Source organism: Canis aureus, chromosome 6, assembly GCF_053574225.1.
Source record: "Canis aureus isolate CA01 chromosome 6, VMU_Caureus_v.1.0, whole genome shotgun sequence".
Classification (NCBI taxonomy): Eukaryota; Metazoa; Chordata; class Mammalia; order Carnivora; family Canidae; genus Canis; species Canis aureus.
Window position 1 is genome coordinate 43,308,336 of NC_135616.1, and position 25,146 is coordinate 43,333,481.

At 36.7% G+C, this 25,146-nt stretch overlaps 1 protein-coding gene and 1 non-coding gene across 22 annotated transcripts in view; one reads left to right on the plus strand and one right to left on the minus strand.

Moving 5' to 3' along the window:
* CDC42BPA (CDC42 binding protein kinase alpha) overlaps window positions 1–25,146 on the minus strand; it is a 309,696-nt gene that overhangs the window by 282,953 nt on the left and 1,597 nt on the right. The window lies entirely within an intron of this gene.
* LOC144316653 (U6 spliceosomal RNA) lies at window positions 20,194–20,297 on the plus strand. Its single transcript, XR_013382578.1, has one exon. It is a non-coding gene; the product is annotated as a U6 spliceosomal RNA (small nuclear RNA).

Consider the following 25,146-nt stretch of genomic DNA (forward strand, 5'->3'; position numbering starts at 1 on the left):
GCTGTTCATCTTTATTGTTCCCACACTCCATTATACACATAGTAATTCCCACACCCCATTATACACATAATATTTATTATACACTATAAATGTTCATTGAATTAACTTTAAACAGACCTCCTAACCACACCTTCTACAGACATCACTAACCATAAATACGTACTGGAATTTGTGTTAGAGATGCATTAAGAGATCATCCTTGGGGTGACATATATAAAAAGATAATTAATAATCTAAGATAATTCATACTGGCTGCCAAACTAGCACCATAAACAAATTTTATAGACATTCAAAGAAGGGAAGTCAACAGAAGATGACATGGCTGAGAAAAGTATTTTAATAACCATCTGCAATTTTAAAATTAAAATTTAATCATGGATATCTATAATGCATCCTTTTCTCTCTTCCGCACAATAACACTGACTCGGAATCATTAAATCAAAACCACACGTTAGAGAAGGCATTACTTCGAGTTGGTCAAGGCTAAGGCAAAGAACACATAAAACTTACTGTAGCATTAATTATCCCTAAAGAAAACATTATGAATATATTGCAAACTACAAAGCCAGCTGTAGTGGAGACTGTTTATGATTACCTAGAATCCATTTCCTCTTCCTAAATAGAATCCTAATATTATTATTTACTTATTTTTTGTACTTCCCTCACACAGCCCATGTACCTTAATAATCCCACCAATGCAACAACTAGTTCAAGAGTAGACATGAGATCTAATTCTGACCATTAAGAGTTGACTTTCTGGGTGTTTCTGTGAAAGGTAAAGTCTTGTTCCTCCTGAAAAGGCTATAGGAAGCCATGTCTCTCTTCCACCTGAACAAGGATGTTGTTCCAATGCCATCCTACAACGTTGGAGGAAAACAGAGTTAAGAGAAGACTACACTCTATGGCAGCAGGGAGACTACAAGAAACTCGATATAACACTGTGAGCCGCCAAACCAAGAAGCTTACCCCACACCTCTACTAGTGTTAGATAAAATATAGCTTAGCTAAAATATTCCAGTTTGCATTGGACTTTAATTCAGTTATGTATAGCCAAAAGCACTATCAACCCTTCATTTTTGTTGCACAGTCAACAACCTTTTCTCTTTATTTTACTAGCATTTAAATGGTTTCTCTTTATACGAACCACTGAAGTCAGGACTTGTACCATTAGAAATTTGACCTGTTTCTGCTACAGAATCATAAACTCAAGAAATAAAGTACAGATGTTCACAAAATTCTGTTCAAGTTCATTTTAAAGGAAAGACAGTTTAAAAATAATGTAAGGGACGTCTGGGTGGCTCAGCAGTTGAGCGGCTGTCCTTCAGCTCAGGGAGGGCGTGGTCCTGGAGTCCTAGTTAGAGTCCCACATCGGGCTGTCCTCAAGGAGACTGCTTCTCCCTCTGCCTATGTCTCTGCCTCTCTGTTTCTCTCATGAATAAATAAAATCTTTAAAACAAAATAACATAAAAGCCTAAAGTCTGTAACAGACCTATCATAGTAGTTTTTGAAGTATCACTGTTTAAAAGAAATATAAAGTCTAAGATGGTTTTAAATTTCAAATGATAACTACACATCATTAAATATATACCACTATTTTTATATATATACAAGTATTTCCCTATTTTTATCCTAAGACATACAAAAGTGAGCTAGGGATCATAATTATTATGATATTATTCCAATTATTTTTGATAGAATGGTAGTAAAACAAGTATTGTGAAAATACGTTTATTAACAAATAATTCACCAAGAAAATTCACTGAATTCAAATCCTCTTCTATTACTAGAAGATACAGTGAAAATTCAACAGATTTTAATAATAAAATCTGTTGAATAATTAATTTGGTCATAATCTTACTACTTTCCACTGAATACTAAAATCAAAATTCTAAATTTGTTAACATTTGGCTTATAAAGAGGATTATGGAGGCTAAAAATATTTTAATAATATATTTCTTTCTACCTTCCACAACTAATACAATTATCTATCATGAAGTAAACATTCCATAATTGTTTGGATTTATTACTGCCATTATTAATAATGACCACTCTTTGACCTCTGATCCATATTTCTGCCTCCTGAACATTCTACTTGAATGTCACTATGATTCAAACAAAACCAAAAGTCTAGGCTTAAACATTTTGATATTTAGATTGCCCTCTTTATCACATTCTATTTCTTTCCTGATTTCTACAGAATTGCTTTAAAGTAGGAGTTCTAGAAGTTTGTAACAATTGACTCAATGTTGAGATCTGACTATATTAAAATAATTTTGATTTTATTGCCTATTTATTCCATTGTGCATTTACCAATTCTTTCATTTATCCAATAAACATCTGTGTAACTACAATACACCGAATACTTCTGCTAAGTATTAGGGGTGAAGTGATAAGCAAAACAGACCCAGTCCCTGCTCTGGTAGGGAAGATGAATATATTAATCAAATAACGAAACAGGGGCGTCTAGGTAGCTCAGGGATCCTGGGATTGGGCTCTCTGCTCAGTAGAGTCCACTTTCCCTCTGCCCTTCCCCCCTGGTTTGTGTGCACACACGTACACACACACCCTCTCTCTCTCATAAATTTTTTTTAAAAAAAGGACAAACATAAAATTTAAAATAGTGTGTGTTGTACATCAGGGATTGTGGTATATTTTCTTGAAACTGGTATATTTTTAATCACCTTTTAATCTTCATTGTTTACAATTTCTAAAAATTATCACAAAAAGGAAAGTCAATCAAGCTGAATCCTACAGCTCACAGAATTTATAATGAACGTGCAATCAGAACAAGTTATACGATTTGTGACTAACATGATTTATTGTGAAAGAAGTCTGCATCCCTAAGAGCCATCAGAATCATATGCAAGGTTATTATGATAAAGTCATTAAAAAAAAAAGACCTATTTCACATTTTTGTCACTATTGCATTGTAAAAGCTGCTTTGAAAAATGGCCCTCATCAGGGAAATACAAATCAAAACCACAATGAGATACCACCTCACACCAGTGAGAATGGGGAAAATTAACAAGGCAGGAAACCACAAATGTTGGAGAGGATGCGGAGAAAAGGGAACCCTCTTACACTGTTGGTGGGAATGTGAACTGGTGCAGCCACTCTGGAAAACTGTGTGGAGGTTCCTCAAAGAGTTAAAAATAGACCTGCCCTAGAACCCAGCAATTGCACTGTTGGGGATTTACCCCAAAGATTCAGATGCAATGAAACGCCGGGACACCTGCACCCCGATGTTTCTAGCAGCAATGTCCATAATAGCCAAACTGTGGAAGGAGCCTCGGTGTCCATCGAAAGATGAATGGATAAAGAAGATGTGGTTTATGTATACAATGGAATATTACTCAGCCATTAGAAACAACAAATACCCACCATTTGCTTCAACGTGGATGGAACTGGAGGGTATTATGCTGAGTGAATTAAGTCAATCGGAGAAGGACAAACAGTGTATGTTCTCATTCATTTGGGGAATATAAACAATAGTGAAAGGGAATATAAGGGAAGGGAGAAGAAATGTATGGGAAATATCAGAAAGGGAGACAGAACATAAAGACTCCTAACTCTGGGAAACGAACTGGGGGTGGTGGAAGGGGAGGAGGGCGGGGGGTGGGGGTGAATGGGTGACGGGCACTGAGGGGGACACTTGACAGGATGAGCACTGGGTGTTATTCTGTATGTTGGTAAATTGAACACCAATAAAAAATTAATTTATTTAAAAAAAAAAAAAGAAAAATGGCCCTCACTTGTAATAAAATCACATTTAAACAGATCAGTCAGGACACCTGGGTGGCTCAGTGGTTGAATCTGCCTTTGGCTCAGGTTGTGATCGTGGGGTCCTGGGATTGAGTCCCACATCGGGGTCCCCACAGGGAGCCTGCTTCTCCCTCTGCTTGTGTCTCTGCCTCTCTCCCTGTGTCTCTCATGAAAAAATAAATAAAATATTTTAAAAAAATAAATAAAAATAAACAGATCAGTCTATAACAGTATTTTTTATAATAAAGAAAATTGGAAATACCTTAAATATTGAAAAAACATTATAATGCCCAATAAATAACTGTATATCTATTTAGTAGAATAGCAGACTTGGAAAATAGTAATCATGAAAATTCTACAATATAGAAAAAGGTTATGATTATATAATATTGGTGATAACTAATACCTATTGAAGGCTTACTATGGGCCAACATTTTCATATTATATATTAATAAAAAATGATTTCACAGTTAAATTTGCAAAAGATATTTATACAGTGCAAAATGTTTACATTAATCACAGTCCCAGCAATTCTGGCAATGTATTCTCTTCCTCACTCCCTTCACACACTGCACATAAAGAGACAACAAATTAATATAGTAGGAAAAGTGTATCGGTTGAGATTAAGTTCAGCTCTACCTAACAAAAAACTCAAACATACCTTAAACAAAATAAAAAAATGTATTTCTTTTTCAAGTAAAAGAAGTCTGAAGCTAAACTAAGTCCCTGGGAAAGCAGCTTGATAAAGCTGTCAGGAACCCAGGATGCTTCCGGTTCACAGCTATGCCATCCTTGCAAAATGGCCCTCACACCGCCAGCCTCATTGTCCAAGCTTGAACACGTCACATTTGTTCTGTGCTGCAGAAGTGAGTACAGTGGGGGAAGCCCCCCACTTTCAATGAAACCTCTGATAAATAACACGCATCACTTCTCCCTATATCAACTGACCAGAAGTAGTCATATGGTCACAGCTAACTGCAAAGAAAACTAAAACCTGGTCAATCAACTTGTGTTAATAAAGAGAGGGAGCCGGGATCCCTGGGTGGCGCAGCGGTTTGGCGCCTGCCTTTGGCCCAGGGCGCGATCCTGGAGACCCGGGATCGAATCCCACGTCGGGCTCCCGGTGCATGGAGCCTGCTTCTCCCTCTGCCTGTGTCTCTGCCTCTCTCTCTCTGTGACTATCATAAATAAATAAAAAAATTAAAAAAAAAAAAAAAAAAGAGAGGGAGCCCTTGAAAACTCCAAAGTCTTTTTTTGCAGAAATGGAAAAGCCAGTCCTCAAATTCAATGGAACTGCAAGGAACCTAGGACAGTCAAAAAGTCTTGAAAATGAAGCACAAAGTTAGAGAACTTACACTTTCCAATTTCACAATTTAGAACAAAACTACAGTAATAAATTGGGTATGTGGTACTGGCATAAGGATCAACGTATAGATCACTCAGAGTCCAGAAATAATCCATACATCTATGGCCAAATGATATTTGAAAAGGATGCTAAACCTATTCAATGGGGAAACAATAATCTGTTCAACGAATTACACCAGGATAATTGGACTTGCACACACAAAAGAATGATGCTAGACCTCTATATCACACCATATACAAAAATTAATTGATCAATGATTTAAATATAAAAGCTGAATGATAAAACTCTTAGAAGAAAACACAGAGCTAAGGCTTCATGATAGTGGACTTGGCAATGATTTCTTGGATAAGGCACCAAAGGCACAGGCAACAAAAGAAAAAAACAGATAAACTGAATTTCATGAAAATAAAGAAATTTTGTACATCAAAAGACAATATCACTAAGTAAAAAAAAAAACCCACAGAATGAGAGAAATTATTTGCAAATCATATATCTGGATAAGGGATTAATATCTGTAATATATAAAGAATACTTATAACTCCAACAACAAAAAGACAAACAACCCAATTAAAAAATGGGCAAATAAATAGACATTTTTCTAAAGTCTTTTCTTAAAGACTTATAAATGGCCAATAAGCACATTGGCCAACACAAAGCCATTATATATATTGCAACACAATGCAAACACAAAGAGGCTCAACATCACTTATCATGGAAGAAATGCAAACTAAAACTATGAGCTACCATTTCACACATTCTAGGATGGCTATAATGAAAAAAATGAAAAATACTACGTGTTGACAAGCAGATAGAGAAACTGAAATCTCAGTACATAGCTGATGGGACTGCACAACGGTGCAGCCACTTTGGAAAAGTCTGGCATTTCCTCAAAATCATATGACCAAGCAACTTCACTCCTAGGTACATACTCAACAGAATTTTTTTTTTTACATAATCTCTATGCCCAATGTGGAGCTCAAATTCACGACCCTGATATCAAGAGTTGGACAGTCTACTGACCAAGCCAGCTAGGTGCCCCTCAAAAGAATTCTAACAGGAAGTTAAATAGACACACACCAAGTTCAGGACAGCATTATTCTTAATAGCTAAGAGGTACAAACAACGCAAATGTTCACTGACTGATGGACAGATAAACAAAATGTGGTATATATCCATTCAATGGTGTATTATTCAGCCTTAAAAATACATGAAATTCTGATTCATGCTACTAACCGGAATAAACCTTGAAAACAGTGTGCTAAGTGAAAAAAGCCAGATAAAAAGGATAAATACTGTATGATTCCACTTCTATGAAATATCCAGAATTGGAAAATTTATAAAGAAAGCAGATTAAGGTTACTAGAAGCTTTGGGGAGAAGGCAGAATTAGTGCTTTTGGGCACCAAGTTTGTTTGGGGTGATAACACGGTTTTAGAAACAGAGCAGCAGTGACGGTTGCACAGCACTGGGATTGTAATTAATGTCATTGAATTATATACTCAAAAATAGTTACAGTGACAAATTGCTATACTATTTTACCACAAAAAGAAAAAACTTGAAAGAAAAAAAAAGGAGACAGAAAGTTGGGGAAATGACAGAAAACTATTTTCAAACATCTGAACACAAATACACACTCACATGTAAGAAGGTAAGAATTTCAGGCAGGTGGCATTTTCAAGGGTCCCTCCCTCCCAAGAATTATACCACAATTCCAAATTCATTCACAGTTCCAAGGCACAGGGAACAGGGAGCATTCTGATTACATTCAACACACACACATGCACATAAAACAACCACAAGTTAAATTGTGACCAAATAGTACCAGAAACCCAACCATTATAATTGCCCTCCCTCACCTTGTATCTTTTTTGTTGTTATTATAAGTAGACTCCATGCTGGGCAGAGCTTAAACTCTCAACCCTGAGAACAAGACCTGAGCTGAGATCAAGTGTCAGATGCTCAATCAACTGAGCCACCCAGGTGCCCCACCTTGTATCATTTTTTGTAGCAGTAACCTAAAGAAAATCATTTAGTTTTACTAATTTGGTTAAAAGTACATGTAAATTAGATAGTGACATTTGTATGTTGGGGCTGTATAGCCTAAACACTCCAAAGAAAATTTGTGAAAACTGGGCAAAATACATTGGTCATCTACAAAACTCCATATCCAATCTGCGAGGATATCACATATGATATCGTACAACTCTTCCCATTCTGGAGGCTGGTGACCTTCAGAAATGAACGTTAAAGTAGAAGAAATATAAATCATCTGAAGCACTTAAATAAAGTGAAAGTCCTTCTGTGAAAGGACAGTAAACTGAACTAAACATTTCCTTGGTATTTCTTTGTTTTCTGGATTTTCAAAAAAAGGGAATTCAGACTCAAATACAATTTGAGCCACAAGAAGACAATTTCAGGGGAAAAAAAGTTAAAATGGCTTTACCTGAAAAATCTTAGTGTTAATAAACACTTAACAAAGCTATTTAAAATCTAAATAGCTTCAACTGCCAAACTACATACTTTCACAAAAATCATCTGAAATATAAGTAAGACACTGAAATATAAGTTAGACACTGCTGCAAAGGAAGTATCACCATGGCTGGGGAGAAAATCCCTTTATCATTCCCAAATACTAGTTACATGACATCATTTCCTTTTACTTCTTTGTCTCTTTAAATGGGATTGGTGAAGTTGTATTTTTTTAGTGACATATCTTACTGAAAACAAAAATACACTAGACTACCATAAATACTTTATTCTGACCCCAACTAACTATTTAAACTGTGGATGCTGTGTTCAAAGCATTCTGCTTAGCATCTACTTTAAATTCTTTTCATTTCAAGTAAAGGCATTAAATCTAGAAATTAAAAAATAATCACCAATTTAAGATATAAATATTTATGGTTTTACTATTTTTAATGTTTTCTTTTTCCCTTTTAGGTAAAATGTGAGAGTAAATACAGAAGTTTTTTTTTTTTTTTTAAGATTTTATTTATTTATTTTGAGAGAGAGAGAATGTGAGTGGAGGCGAGGGGCAGAGAAGGAGAGAGAAAGAATCTCAAGTAGGCTCCATACCCAACGAGGGTCCCAACACAGGGCTCAATCTCACAATCCTGAAATCTTCTTAATCTCTACACCTAATGTGAATGTGGGGCTCGAACTCACAACCCCAAGATCAAGAGTCATATGCTCTACTGAGTCAGTCAGGTACCCCAGAACTTTTTACTTATTTTTTTTCTTGGAATTTTTTAAATACACAATTACCAACAAAATAAATGACCAACAAATTGGAAAACAGAACCAAAAAGACCTTGACAGCAGAAGCAGTCAACAAACTGATCAGAAAAATATTGTTTTAGTCCTTTGGGCTGCTGTAATAAAATGCCACAAACTAGACAGATCCTACACAACAGAAACGTCATTTTCTTACAGTTCTACAAGGTAAAAGTCTACAATCAAGGCGCCAGGACAGTTGCATTCCAGTGAAGACCCTCCTCCTAGTTGCTAGCTGGCACCATTTCACTGTGTCCTCACATGGTGGCAGGGCTTGAAAGCTCTTCCAAGGCCTTTTTCATAAAGGTTCTAGTTCCACTGCTGAGGGTACCAGCCTCATGATTTAAGCACCTCCCAAAGGTCTCACTTCCGAATACCATCATCATCTGTGGGGGTTAGGATTTTAACATACAAATTTTAGAGCAACACTAACATTCAGACCACAGCAATAATTCAGTAATAATTTGTTTGGAGGTGTGCTTTTCAACATGCACCCTAAAGTTCACATTAAAAATGAAATCATCCCCCGAAAACCTGACCCAGGAGCAGTCAGAAATTTGACCAGTTTCCCAGTTAGGCCTATGTCTCAGCAACACTGCAAAACAAACTTCTCTTAACTTAGCCCTAAAACAGAAATGAAAAGGATGGCTCAATTATTTAGATTTCAAAAACAGTTTCTCTGTGAACAGGTAAATTCATTACAAGAACCTCATTTACTGTGAGGCATTTCTTTGCATTTGTAAGGACCAAATTAGATTTCAGAAGACCCAGGAGCAGTTGAATGCTGCTACAACAGAGCTGCTCTACATCTGTGTACTTGACAAGAGTTCTGATGTCCACTCTCCAGTACCTGGCAGCTTACTAGGTGACAGAAGTGATCATCACATGCACCATTTACATCACTTGTGTGATATATTTTGTCTTTATGCTATTATGTCTTTTTTGCTATTAGAGTTCTTATGGTCTGTGTACAATTCAACAAGGAGAACTAGTGTGTGCTTGTGTAACCTCTGAAGGATCTGTGCACCATTAAATGTAAATACAAAGAACTTATCCCACCTAGCTCTTTCAGGAATCAACCACCCTCCCCAGACAGGCAAAGACTTTATAAATTGTCATCTATGAGAATAATCACTAAAGAAGAAAAAAGACTGATTTGCTCAAAGAATATCCTGATGAATTCCAAATCCCCTATTTACTGTATTCGGTCTTGAGCTCCTCTGTTCCAGGACTTAGAAAAAAGTCTGAAGATAAGATCATGAGGAAAGAGTACAGGAATTGGGACTTTTTAACTCTGCAAAAACTAAATCCATTTAAGTTTCCATTTTTATTAGTTATTCATGAACACAGATTCAATTGTCACTTTAAGAAAAACATCAGGGGCGCCTAGGGGGCTCAAACAGCTAAGCATCAGACTCTTGGTTTTGGCTCAGGTCTTGATCTCAGGGTCTGGGGTCGAGCCCTGAGCCATGCTCCATACTCAACACAGAGTCTGCTTGATATCCTCTCCCTTTCTCTCTCCCTATGTCCTTCTCCCTGCACGCATGCAGGGGCGCATACACTCTCCCTCTCACTCAAATAAGATCTTAAAAAAGAAAAAAAGAAAAACATCAGGCCCCAATAAGCACCATCACCCTTACTAAATAAAACTTTCCTTTCCCATACCATCCTCCCAATAGAGTTATAACATAATTTTGGCTAGATCGATACCAAGTGCTTCCATTACTATAACCATGTAAATTATTATTTTTCTTTCCTCAAATTTTTATGTAATTGCTTTCTTATTTGCTTCATTTTCTAAGCAACTCCGGACTCTCCAGACTTCCAAATCTCCCCTCAAGATGTCCATTCGCATCAGCATAGAAGTCTCTTCTCTCTGGACTGATGACAGACCTCAGTGTTCAGTGCAAAGCTGCCCTTCTGTGTTTTCCCTTCACCATCATCCATGGAAATCCCTCTTCTCTCCCCTGTATTATACTGCCTGCTTCCTATATCCTGCATTTCCTCATCTTAATTTATTCTCCTGTTTAGTTTCAGGCTAGGGTGACCAACTTGTCTGTCTGCCTAGGACTTTCCTGGTTTTTGCACAAGTCCCAAATATTGAGAAACTCCTCAGTCCTAAGGAACCCTGGATGGTGGGCTGCTTACCCTACCGGGAGCCCACAGATTACAGAAAACAAATTTTTTTAAAACTTGCATGTCTAAAGACAGCCATAACCCATTCTCACACCTGATTTAGAATTTAGGTATAAAATTCCAGTCTGGAAACCACTTTTCTTCAAACGTTAACACAGTCTTCTAGCTTCTAGTCTCTGCTGAGCAGTCCAAAGCCTCTCTGATCGCTGATCCTTTGTTCTCTTTCTCTGTGGTTTGTCCCAAGTTCTGAAAATTCCCCAGTGTTCTAGTTGTGAATCTTGACATGAATTTATTTCCATCCATTGTGCTGGGTGGGGCCCCTCTATAGAGAAACTCATAACCTTCAGTTCTGGAATATTTTTTTGAATTATTTCATCGATGAATTCCTCCCCTCTGTTCTCCTATTGAAATTCCCATAATTCAGATTATTATTCAGAGCTCTTAAAGTAGCTTATAATATTCTTCTATCTCCTCTTTTCTCTTTGTAGTTTTTGCTCTATTTTCTAAGAAACTTTCTGCTTTACTTCCAACTCTTCTGCTGAGGTTTTAATTTTAGCTATCGCATTTTTAATGTCAGAGAACTTTTCTCATTCTCTTTTATTCCCTTTTATGACATCCTGATTTATTTCATGATTCTCTCTTATCTCTGAGAATAGGAATAGTTTTGTTTTTGAAGTTATGTTTTCCCTATAGGGTCTGTTTTGCGTAAGTTGCTTCTGTTTGTTTGCTTGTTTGGAGCTATGCCTTATGCATTAGAGGCTTTCGTTGGATATCTGGCAATCTTTGGTGTCCTATTCATTCATCCCATATTCAGTATGAGAAAATGAAAAGATGATCTGAAGCTCTGAACCCCTAGGTTCAGAAGCCCACTGAACACCACAGTCACACTTTAGTGTGACTGCCTCAGTCCTCTACTGAAGGATCCCTGATATTTAAGACTTTTCTAATATGTCTTTTTGTTTTGTTGTTTTTAAGTAGGCTCCATCTCCAAGATGGAGCCTAATGCAGGGCTTGAACTCACAACCCTGAGATCAAAACCTGAGCTGAGATCAAGAGTCTGACACTTAACAGACTGAGCCACCCAGGCACCCCTTCTAATCTGTCTTTGTGATAAAGGCCTGTTGCCAGTATCCTGGGAGCCAAAGAGAAGTAAATAAACATTTATTTAATCTTATTTTCAGTATGAAATGCCCACTCTAAACTACATCTACTATCACTCAATCCAGAGAACCTCTATTTTGCTGAGAAAAATCACCCAATCTTTGAGGAGAAAAGACAATACTAGTCCAGTAGCACAGAGTAGGTTAGGGCCTCAGAGTTCCTACTGGTTAGGAACAGTTTCAATCAATCATACATATTTTACCTCCACACTGTGCCATTAGATGGGGAAGATCAAAGCAGGCACGGGTGGCGTCAGAAACCATGGTGGACCAGAGCAGGGTGCTGAAGGCTGAACTAGACAAAGAGGACGTCCACATAAAAGGGCTGCATGGGATCACTTCTGAGATATTCTTGCCAAAGATTTATCATTATGAGGAAATAAACCCAAATTTAGGGTTACCACAAATGCTGCAAAATAACTGGCCAATAATCTTCATAAGTCTCAATCATGAAAATTTAGGAAAATCTGAAGACCTAGTCCAGAATGAATGAATACTAAAAGACATGACATCCAAATGCAACATGTGATTCTGAACTTTTGCTATAAAAATATTACCGGCAGGCAGCCCCGGTGGCACAGCAGTTCAGCACCGCCTGCAGCCTGCGGAGTGGTCTTGGAGACCTGGGATCGAGTCCCACATCAGGCTCCCTGCATGTAGCCTGCTTCTCCCTCTGCCTGTGTCTCTGTCTCTCTCTCCCTCTTCGTGTGTGTCTCTCATTAATAAATAAATAAAATCTAAAAAAAAAAAAATTATCGGCACAACTGACAAAATCTGAATGGGCTCTAAAGATGATGATAGTAACACATCAGTGTCAATTCCTTGATTTTAATAGTTGCATCATGGTTAAGCAAAAAAAAAATATAGAAAATACACACGAACATAGTTGGGAATGATAGGAAATCAATAGGCAATTAACTCTCAAGTGGGTTAGAGGGAAAGACACTGTACTACAGTTGAATTTTTCTGTAAGTTTTGACATTGTTTCAATTTTTTGTTATTTCTTTGTTATGAAAAAAAATTAGGAAAATAAACAAAGACTGTAGCATTAAAAATTCCATATGCCATGCTAAGGAGTTTAAATGTCATTTTGAAAACTATTAGCAGTCATTGTAGGATATTAAGCAGGATGTTGACGTGATTAAAGGATCATGTTTTTTTTAAAAATCTCATCTACTAAGCAAAGCCCTGGGTAGGATTCACAATATTTAGGGGTTAGGGACACATGGAATAATGAGGTTACAGATTACTTAACATTTAATGGAGAAACAAAAGTGTGATTAAAAGGTCGATAAGAAAAAAAAAAAAAAATAAAAGGTCGATAAGATCCAGGAATGGAATCCATTTAGATACGTTTCATACAGGCAAGTCAACTGAGCCACATATACACAGAGGTTGAATATGGGATAACCCATACTTAATTGAGAGTACTACAGGAACACAGGCTAAAGAAACAAAAATGTTCACACTTAATCATAACCTCATGCAACGTACCACAGCAGCATGGTCTCCTGGAGAAAACAGTAACCTCACATGCATCAGCCAGAAACAGGGTGACACGTTACAAAGACACACAGCAAAAAGGTAGAAATAGAAATCACACTAGACTTGCAAATACTACTGTGGTTTTAACCATAAACTCTAGGAAAATCTTTGTAAGCTTGGAGCATGGAGAAGCTTTATGTTATCATACCAGTATGTCAGCCTGACCACATACCTGAGCTTTCAGTCTGGTTTTAAATGTTTCTTAGTTATAATTTTTGGTCAGGGCAAGGCCATACTTAGCTAGCAATATAGTCTTAAAATGGAGTTGTAGCCACTGCAAGCTTTTCCTAATTTTTTTAAACAAATATTTTTTTAAACAGAAGTAAATGCATGACTGCTTTTAATAAAGCAACCTGGGGCATTAGCTGCTCCCAGGAAACCAGATATCTAAGGATGGGATTCTGGTTGTAGCAGAAAACTTTGTTCTGTTTCACAACAGCCACTACAATCTCTCAAAATCTGTACCAATGCAATGTTAGAGAGGTAGCTGGATTAAAAAATGATCAAGTTCTATTGAAAATATAAATTATTAGGTTAGGCAGGAACATCTTTGCACACCAGGAACCACACACATAAACTCAAAGGCATGCACCAAGTGTTATTGTGCTTTGTAAATACATCCATCCATCCAATGCAGAACTCCACAGTAACCTAATAAAGACTGCCAGACTGGCTTCTAGGTGTTGCAAATGAAGTGCTAAAAATGTTAAGCAGAGAAAGGATAAAGGCCAAGTCATTCAATCCTTCACCTTTGGAGTCTGCTGTAAATCATGACAATATTCAAAACACTATGTGATAGAAGATTTTAGTAACAACCTTCTGTCACATAACCAGTTCAAAGGCTCTGACACTGCCTATGGAATCTTAATGTGACTTAGGCAAATTCTGGGTGAAACAAAGTTAAAAAGTTTTCTGTACTACAGAACTTAAAAAAAAACTTTTACTCTGATAATGTGTTTTATAGCATCCCAAGATGCAATAAAACTATTTCACAATGGGATCCCTGGGTGGCGCAGCGGTTTAGCGCCTGCCTTTGGCCCAGGGCGTGATCCTGGAGACCCGGGATCGAATCCCACGTCGGGCTCCCGGTGCATGGAGCCTGCTTCTCCCTCTGCCTGTGTCTCTGCCTCTCTCTCTCTCTCTCTCTCTATCATAAATAAATTTTAAAAATTAAAAAAAAAAACTATTTCACAATCTTACATATTCTCCAGAACATTCATTTATATCCCTTGATATATAGTTTAGGAAACACTAGTGTATACTGTTCATTTTCTTCATACTTAGACCACAACACATGTACTTATGGGTGCTGCATAATATTTAATCCACAAAAAGTCCTAAGTGAACAAAACATCAATGTCCTTTCAGGATTATTTTCGTCTTCTAAGTCGAGATCTAGAACTCTAGCACTCACTTGCAGACTGGAGCTATATAAATATAAAAACAAAACATAACTGGCCATTCAATAGTATTTGCTGTTAGTGATGCAAAGAATGGGTACTGGCTTGATATTTGCTAAAAACAGTTCAGTTAATAACAAGATGTTAAGCCAAAATATCTTGTCCTAAAAAAAAGAATAAGACGCTGTTTGTATAGTTACATAAGGAAAGATATCTCCAATGCCTATAATTTAAATAAAATCTTATTAGTAAGATGAATATTTGTTACTGATAAAATGCTTCCTAGTATTAATACAGTATACATTCCAATAAAGCTTAACCAAAAAATAGTATTTTAGTTCTTCCTTTATCGTTACACTAGACAAAAACTCAAAAAACCAGAAGAAAGGGGTGCCTGGGTGGTCAGTCAGTTAAGCGTCTGCCTTCAGCTCAGGTCCTGGTCACAGGGTCCTGGGATCAACCCCCATGTGGGCTCCTTGCTCAATGGGGAGTCTGCTTCTCCCTTTCCCTCTGCCTATCCCCCTGTTCATGCTCTGTCTCTCAAATGAATAAATAAAATCTTTTAAAAAAAGAAAAGAAAAGAAAAAGAAAACTAGGGGGGGGAAAAAAAACAGGAAAATATAAATCACCAGACAAGGAATAAACCTAAACCGACTTTCAACCTTTTGGCAAAATAAGCTGTTACTATTACATCCATTTTTTCACAGATGATAAAAGAGACTTAGAGAGGTTCAGTCACTTGCTCACATCATTCAGGCAGTAATCAAAGGAGTCGTTCTGAATTCAAAGCTCCTGCTCTTTACCCATATATTTGTTTAGAACAGGAATATTTCAAGTTAAGGTATTCCACTTGTAGATCTTCACCATGGAAACTCTAAGTAAATTTAATTAAGCTTTATCACTATGAATAGAGCAAACAAAATAGGTGGGTTTTTTTTCACTAATTAAGCCTACAGTGATGTTTAAGCAATTTGAAATAAAACCGAAAGTTAAATGAGTGCACATGACTGAACTAATTCACATGTATTCTTAAAAGACTGTTTTCATCTGCATAAGTAGTACTTTCAAGCATAATTAGATTGGGGGAGAGAAGAACAATGCTGATGGGAAAGAAGGGAAAAATAAATATGTATCAGAGGAGAGAAGAAAAGCTAATTAATTTATCCCTCTATAAGCTATTTATCTTTAAATAATCAAATCGAACTATCCTCTAATCTTATTATCTGCCACCCTGAAATCCAGAGACGTTTATGGTAATCACAGAACTGCTCACATAGGGCTGAAACAGCACCAATTACAGTAGTCTTCCCTCATCCATGCATATATTCCAGGATCCCGGGTGGAGACTGCGGATCATACTGAACCCTACAGACACTACGTTTTTTCCTATACATATATACTTATGGAAAAGCTTTATTTATAAAGTTACAATAGTAAGACATGAACAGTAACTAAAAATATAACCATCATAAAAATATACTGTAATAAAAGTTACGTGAACAGAGTCTCTCAAAATCTCTCTCTGTACTGCACTCACCCTTCTTGTGACCCACGTGAGATGATAAAATGCCTATGTGATGAGGTGACATGAGGTGAATGTCAAAGGCACCATGACATACTGTTAGGCTATACTACTGAGCTTCTGATGATCTGTTATTTTACTGTGCTTCATAGATACTGTGTTTTTTCTTTTTTCTTTTCACAAGTTGAAGGTATATGGCAGCATTACATAAAGCAAGTCCATCTGCACCATTGTTCCATTTACTTTGTGTCTCTATGTCACATTTTGGTAATGCTTGCAATATTTCAAACTTGTCATTATAATTGTATTTGTCATGGTGATCCAGTGACAGTAAAACTGTTTAGGGACACCGCAAACCACGCCTGTAGAAGATGGAGAACTTACCCAAAACATTGTGTGCATTCTGACTATTCCACCAACCAGCCACTGCCCGGTCTCTGTCCCTCTCCTTAGCCTCCGTATTCCCTGACATGCAACAATATTGAAATTAGGCCAGTGAATAACCCTACAATGGCCGCTAAGTGTTCAAGTGAAAAGGAAGAGTCTCCTCTCACCTTAAATAATAACTAGAAATTATTAAGCTGAGTGAGGAAGTCGTGTTGAAAGCCAAGATAGGCCAAAAGCCAGGCCTCTTGTACCAAACAGCCAACTTAAGAACACAATGAAAAAGTTCTTGAAGTAAATTAAATGTGCTACTCCAGTGAACACATGAATGATAAGAAAGTGAAGCAGCCTTACTGCTCATATGGAGAAAATTCCGGTGGTCTGGACAGAAGATCACACAGCCATGACATTCCCTTAGGCCAAAGCCTAATCCAGTGCAAGGCCCTGACTCTCATCAATTTTGTGAAGCCTCAGAGAGGTGAGGAAGTTGCAGAAGAAAAGTCTGAAGCTGGCTAAGGACTGGGGTTCATGATGTTTAAGGAAAGATGTCGCTTCTATAGAAATGGAAGGTGAAGTAGCAAGTGCTGCTGTAGAAGCTGCAGCAAATTATCCAGAAAACCCAGCTAAGAGAATTCTTGAAGGTTGCCACACTAACCATCAGATTTCAATGCAGACCAAACAGCCTTACACTGGAAGAAGATGCCATCTAGGACTTTCATAGCCAGAGAGGAGCCAATGCCTGGCTTCAAACTTTCAAAGGACAGGCGGACTCTCTTGTTTGTTAGTGGCTAAGGCAGCTGTGACTTTAGGTTGTAGTCAATGCTCATGGGCCATTCCAGAAATCTTAGGACCCTTAAGAATTATGCTAAATCTACTCCACTTGCGCTCCAGAAATGAAACAAAACCTAGATGTGGCAACACATCTGTTTACAACACGGTTTACTGAAGATTGTAAGCCCACTGTTGAGACCTACTGCTCAAAAAAAAAAAAAAAAAAAAAAAAAGATTTTTTTTCAAAACATTACTGCTCACTGACAATGAACCTGGTCACCCAAGAGCCCTGAAGGAAATGGACGAGATAGTGTCTCATTGAGATTTCATGTCTGTGAGCACAACATCCATTCTCAGCCCTTGGATCACGAAGTAATTTTGACTTTCAAGTCTTATTATTAAAGAAATACACTTCATTAAACTATAGCAGCCATAGATTGTGATTCCTCTGATGGATCTGGGCAAAGTAAATAAAAAACCTCCTGGAAAGGATTCACTGTTCTATTGCATCTACTCTAGATGCCATTAGGAATATTTGTGATTCATGGGAAGAGGTCAAAATATCAACATTGACAGGGGTTTGGAAGACACTGATTGTAAGTCTCAGGGATGATTTTGAGGGGTTCAAAGGGAGGAAATCACTGCAAATGAGGTGGAAAGAGCAGGAGAACTAGAATCAAGAGTGGAGCCAGGGAATGGGACTGGCTAGCCACAATCTCATGGTAAAACCTGAATGGGGGATCCCTGGGTGGCTCAGCGGTTTAGTGCCTGCCTTTGGCCCAGGGCGCGATCCTGGAGTCCCGGGATCGAGTCCCGTGACAGGTTCCTGACATGGAGCCTGCTTCTCCCTCTGCCTGTGTCTCTGCCTCTCTCTCTCTCTCTCTCTCTCGTGAATAAATAAATAAAATCTTTAAGAAAATATGTTTAAAGAAAAAAACCTGAATGGATAAAGAGTTGCTTTCATAGATGAGCAAAGAAAGTGATTTCTTGAGATGGAATGTACTTCTGTTGAAGATGCTGTGAAGCTCCTTGAAATGACAATGAAGGATTCAGAATATCCCCATAAACTGAGTTGATAAAGCACCAGTAAGGTTTGAGAGGACAGACTCCAATTCTAAAAGAAGTTCTATCCTGGGTCCGATGCTATCACAGCATCACATGCTACAGAGAAATCCTTCATGAAAGGAAGAGTCCATCAATGAGGTGAACTTCACTGTTGTCTTATTTTAAGAAGTTGCCACAGCCACCCCAACCTTCAGTGCCCACCACCCTGACCAGTCAGGAGCCACCAACATAGAGGCAAGACCTTCCAGCAGCAAAAAGATAGCAACTCCCTGAAAACTCAGATGATGGCTACCATTTTTTAATTAAGGTATCTCCTTTTTTAGATATAATGCTATTGCCCACTTAGTAGACCACAGTATTATGTAAACATAACCTTTATATTTATATGCACTGGGAAACCAAAAAATTCATTTGAATCAGTTTATTATGATATTCACTTTATTGTGGTGGTCTAGAACCAAACCCTCAGTATCTCCAAGGTGCCTGTATATATGTTTTTCTCTTTAATAAAAAGATGGTATTTTCTAGTTTCTTTACACCACATATAAATAGGTGTTGACACTTAAACCCTTACTTTCACATACAGTGTTGTAGGTAATAGGGAAATTTCACATGACACCAAAAATCTGAAACCAATAGGTTAGCTAATATATTATAAGCTTAGATAAAACAATAATACTCTAATGAATTCTAAAATTGCCTAATTTGCAACGTGTTAACAATTATAGTAACTAAAGCTACAAAAGATAAAGCAAGAATTTCTGTATTTATTGTGAATTCTGTATTTATTGTGAATGCCTATACTTGAAAAGCAAACTTAATTAAAACACAAAAGGCCATAAATAGTCTCAGTAATTTCAAGGACGGAAGGGTTGACAGCCCTGGTTCATTATTTTATATCTAATTTCACTGTATTTTATAAGGTGCTTTTCCTAGATGCAATTGTTCATCCGCATCACTCTTATGCTAGACCACCATGATCAAGTTTCTCTCTCAGGTCACATGACTATCACACAGAAGACAATTAAAAGTCCACAACCACTAAGTAAACGACAACTTCTTCAGGTTTAGATTCTCTCTCAAACCACACAATACCCCAAAGTTTCCCAAAATTATCTCTTTCTGACCCTGATACAAGGCTCACCATGACCTCCTACTAAAAGTACATTTCCCAAAGGGTGTTCCATGGAACACTGGTTGCCATACATCTTCCAGATATTCTAAAAAGAGATGGTTCTATATTCATACCAACTGTATAAATTCTAGGATAACTGGGAGTATTTCTGATGTTTAATTTTGTTTAAAATAGTTTCCCAAGTTTCTTTAGCCACATAAACATCTCCCTCCCCTCCCTAGCCACAAAGCACCTATTAATATTCCCTGGGTTTCCAAAACACATTTTGAAACTAGGGATGGTGCTAGAGTAAAGAAGCCCTAATTCCAAAATAGAAGCAAAGAATTCATAGCAGGAAGAATTAAGGGGCAAGCAGCAAGATGGGAAAGTGGGGAGCCATGGGAGCCAGGTCTTCATGCCTTCTGTTACCACAAAAGCTAAAGTGCTGCTTTCCTACAGCAGCAGATAAGGAAGCATTAGAAGGGGGATAGGAAGGCTAGCTAATATAGGGTTAGCCGTTCCCCATGTACTAACTGGAAAAAGGAAGTGGACACAAGAAAGAAAGTATGGAACAGCTAGCTAGGAAGAGCAATTCTGGTGCTCTGATGGGCATCAGTGGAAAAGAGAAAGAAATCCTCTTGATCTACAAAAGAGTTTTGTATGCAATGACACAACAACAAAAAAGGCATTCTCTGCTCGCTTTCAGCAGCAAATATACTAAAATTGGAATGATACAAAGAAGATTAGCATGGCCCCTGCACAAGGATGACAAAAAAAAAAAAAAAAAGCCATTCTTATATCTGGGATGACCTATAATTACAGTATGGGTCATTCAAAAACAAATATCATTATGTAAAGAACTTCTTGACTCATTAACATACAGCAAAAGCAACTGAGCAAATACTTGGCCATAGCTTCTGAAAACTTGAAGTCACTCCCGCTGGTAGTTTCAGGAGTAAAAGGATCAGAAAATCCATGGAACTAGCAAATCCTTCTCACTTGCATCTATTCTAGAGTTCATCTGGAGTAATGGGGAAGATATAACCAAAAACCTAATACCAATGTCTGTCTACAGGTCACATGATTATCCCTCTTGTTCAACAAACTTCCAACTCTGACAATCAATAAACCAACATCCAAGAGCCCAAAGTCAGAAATGGAAAAATGTCAAAGGAAAAGGAAATGAAGCATCAAAGACTCAAAGACACTACAAAGGAATGAAGTCAATTTCTCTGTTCACTAAGTTCTTATAAATTAAACATAGACGTTCACAGTACAGACTTAAGTAGCAACTCAGGACACCACCATATTCATGCTCATTTTTATCATTCATCCTTTCTCCCATTCTCCAACCCTCCCTTCCAAGTTTCTTGCCCCTACCTAAACTCCTCTGTATTAACTTCTTCAGTCTGTCCCTAACTTTATCATGTCTGCTTTTTGAAAAAAAGGAATTATATCTATCATCTTTTTGCTGTTAAAATATTTTAGCTTCATCTCCACTGAAGTTTCAAACTTTTAGGATCCCATTCCACAATAGAAATACAGGAAAACACAAGAGTTTTCCATGAAAATACTCTTTCAAAACGCAATGTCCTTGATTTTTTCGATTCTGATCTATTTAATTTTTTAAATGCTTGGACTTAGTAAATTGATTTTTTAAATCTATCTAAACCAACAGGATGAAACACAATGAGCTACATACACAACATAGCGGCAATAAGTCCACCAAAGGAGAAAAGATTTCAGAGAAATTTTTTGCCTACCATTATAGAGTAGTGTAGTAAAATATTAATTTGTACCAAGTAAGGTTCCCTACCCTAAAATAGCTTGGGCTTACTCTGTAATACTAATCAAGTCCCAGGAATTATGAAACATTTCATAAAATTGCCAACATTATGCTATTTGTTTTTACATTGCGAAGGTATGCCTTACATATCCATATGAAAAATAAATTACTAAAAGTCTTAAAACTGTTAATTCCTAATATCCCCATTCTTACTCCCCATTCTCTTCCTAAAAGAGAGAGACACAAAATACCATATGATTTCACTCATATATGGAGTCTAAAAAAAACAAAACAAAGGCAAACAAAGACAAACAATAAACAGACTCTGAAACACAGAACAAACTGATAGTTGCCAGAGGGGAGATGGATGGGGGGCATGGGTGATTCAGACAAAAGGGATTAAGAGTAGTTTTATCTTGATGAGCACTGAGTAATGTACAGAATTGCTGAATCACTGTCTTGCACACCTGAAAATAATACAACACTGTATTGTTAACTACACTTCCATTAAAAACAGAAACAGAAAACAGAGAAATGGTTAAGTAATAGCCACCACTTATCGAGTATGCCTCTACCATGTACCAGCATTGTGCTAGGTCAAAAAATCATACTTCCTCACTGTTGTTCTTACACTAGAATATTAAGTGACTAGGATAAAGGAAACAAGTGCTCAATCTGTATTTCCAATGACATTTATGACAATCCTAAGGACTAACACAAAAATAAGCTTAATCAATTATATGAAATGAACACTTTGATAGTTTGATATGACAAATTCTCCTAAAGTAAAGCTAATAAGAAACAACAGAAGTGTAGAATGAAGTGTCCTAGAAAAGATTCAGATCCTTCTAATCAAGTCATCATCACCTCACTTAATTGACCCACATCTGAAAAAATGTAAGTTTTAAAATTACCCAATGAAAGGAAAAGTTTAAACCACAGTACCCACTGAAGTACTTTAGTAATAAGTTTATTATTAATCTTTTGGATATATCTTATGGATATATACACTAACCTATAAAACTATTAAGGATAATTTTAAACAAAAGATTACAAAGTACAAGATTCAAAAAGCATCAAAAAAGTTATCCATGTACAGATAGACTTGTACACATCTTTTGTATTGAGTAACAATATCTTACATCTATTCTTTAAGTACGTTGGTAAAGAACTGCCAAAAATTTCAATTTCTCATTTTAAAATAGAGAGTAGCCAATTCAATGAATAATGCACTCATTTAGTCACTGCTAGCGACTTAGTTTATAAAAAAATGTTACTTTTACTTCCACAACTCTAACTTATTCAAGAGTTATACTACTGATATCAAAACTATTATTTTATAAACAAATATACAAATCATTATCATTTCACCAGTTAAAAAACAAAGACACAAAAGTCTTTCAAATCTTACTGGATATAACTGGGACATATGTATTATTAAATTTCATAATGGGCCTATGGGCCTAAGGCACTCTTATCCCCTTGCTCTACTGCTAGTTGCCTTCATTCCTTCCCCCTCTCTAGAACTCTACTTATTACCTCCCCCCAACCATCAGCAAGAGCAAGGAATGCTGCCCTCCCTCAAAACAAAAACAAAAACAAAAACAAATCTGAGTGAAATGCCAGTTTTCTTCTCATGATACTGTAATGAACAAAACATTAACTATACCAATATAAAAGTGAAACGGACCATAACTAGGAATAAAGTGAAACTGATGGAAATGAACCAAAAAGCAGACAGAACCTTGGCTGACTCTATTTTTTAAAGTAGCCTATCATCAGCAAAAAACTAAGGCATAGCGAGCTGGCATGTTCATTAACATAAACAACCAAACACAAATATATAGCATGTAATATAGAGTATTTAACTACTACTGCTCTACTGTTGCAAATATTGGGTCTTTTAATTTTTTTTTTTAATTTATTTATGATAGTCACAGAGAGAGAGGGAGGCAGAGACACAGGCAGAGGGAGAAGCAGGCTCCATGCACCGGGAGTCCGACGTGGGATTCGATCCCAGGTCTCCAGGATCGCGCCTTGGGCCAAAGGCAGGCGCCAAACCGCTGCACCACCCAGGGATCCCAAATATTGGGTCTTTTAAAACTAAAAATTTACAATCTAAAAATTCTATTTTTTACCACAAATCATAATGATCATATTTAAACCCTACAAACAATCCCTATAAATTTCCAACACCAACCAAAAAAGCAATGTTTAAGAAATTAAACTGAGGTCATTTCACTATCTGGAAACTTCATCTGTGTTTTTACATAATGTTAGATACTAAGAATAGCATAGGACATTTCCCCAAATGTTGTAATCAATTCAGACACAAAACAACAGCTGATCTATTTCAATACTTAAATGGAGAGAACAGACTGGGATTCTCAACCTAAATTCTCAAATAACTTTAAAATAGTAAATAATACAACTCAAGATACATCTTTTGACAGTTTTTCCATTCTTAACTTTTTCTTAGTCCTTACCCAAACTTCTGCAGTTGATAACTCTCACTTTCAAGACCTCCTACTTAAAAATGCCTGACTCGACACTGCCTAGCCCCACAGCGTACAAATTTCTCAAAAATTCTAGTCTCTTTTTCTCCACTACAGAGAAAAACAATACAAATTTACTGGAGACTGTACATTTTTGTTACATTATATCAGACATTATAAAAAAAAAAATATGCAGAATACCACTAAAACAAACTGTGCAAAGTCCCTGGTTTGAAATTACTTAAAATATATTAAGAAAAATAAAATATATTTGGCCCAATACTTATTTGACTTATTTGGCTTAAATTAAATATGCATAAGCAATTTTTTAAATAGAGATGTAAAAAACAAAAATCCAAGAAAACATCTTTAGTGAAAAACATACACAAATTATTCTGGCAAAACAGCAAAATACCTTCTTATATAAAACTACCATGTAAACTCTTAATAACCAAAAGGCAACTGAGGATAGGATTTTCTCTTTTATCATAATTTTAAAATTATACCTATTACTGATACATAGAGTTCTCCCATCATTTTGTATATGAGAAGGAAGAGATTCTAACAACAATCATGATCATTGACAAAGAGTGTCGCTATGGAACCATAATTCAAGAACTGAAACTGTAAAAGTACCTAAGCCTTTTTTTTTAATTTTCAAAAGAAACACTTAAAAAAAAAAAAAACCTGAGTGTAGGAAACATGAAATGTAAAACGACGTATGCTTTACAAAATATTTTACTCTATGCATAAAAACAAAAGACATACAAAACCAGTACCAAAGTCAATCAAAATGGTGTTACTCTTGAGGCAGATGACTTAGAATTCTTACATTCCTAGTATGAGCCTGGTAGTCTGTTTGTAAAAATCATCCCATTCACACTTAGGAATACACACACATTTTAAACACCTCATGACAAGTTGCTAGAAAACTTCTGATACTGTCAAGTTAGATAATTAAAGTATCCTACAGGCCATCTTGAATGTGATTTATCTGAAAAACCAATTTTCAACAAATTTCTAATCAAATAAATAAATAAATGAAATAACCACCACTTGACTTTTACTTCAAGACAATCGAGCTTTACTGGGAACAGAGACATTTTAGGACACTTTCCAACAAACTAAAATTATTCATTCGTATTCCAAAGATACAAAACGCTTCTTTAGCTAAAAGCCAATGTACCAACACAGGTGCGGGTGGTGATGCGGGTTCTCCCAACAGAGACAGCCGCTGGATGCTGGAATGTGCTCTCTCTAACAAGGGAAGCAAAACTGAAGCCAAGCCTTCCAGCCTGAAGGTCACATGGACCTACTGCGCTCATCTCTGATCTATTCCACTACAGCGCGGTCTTCTAAAGCTCATCT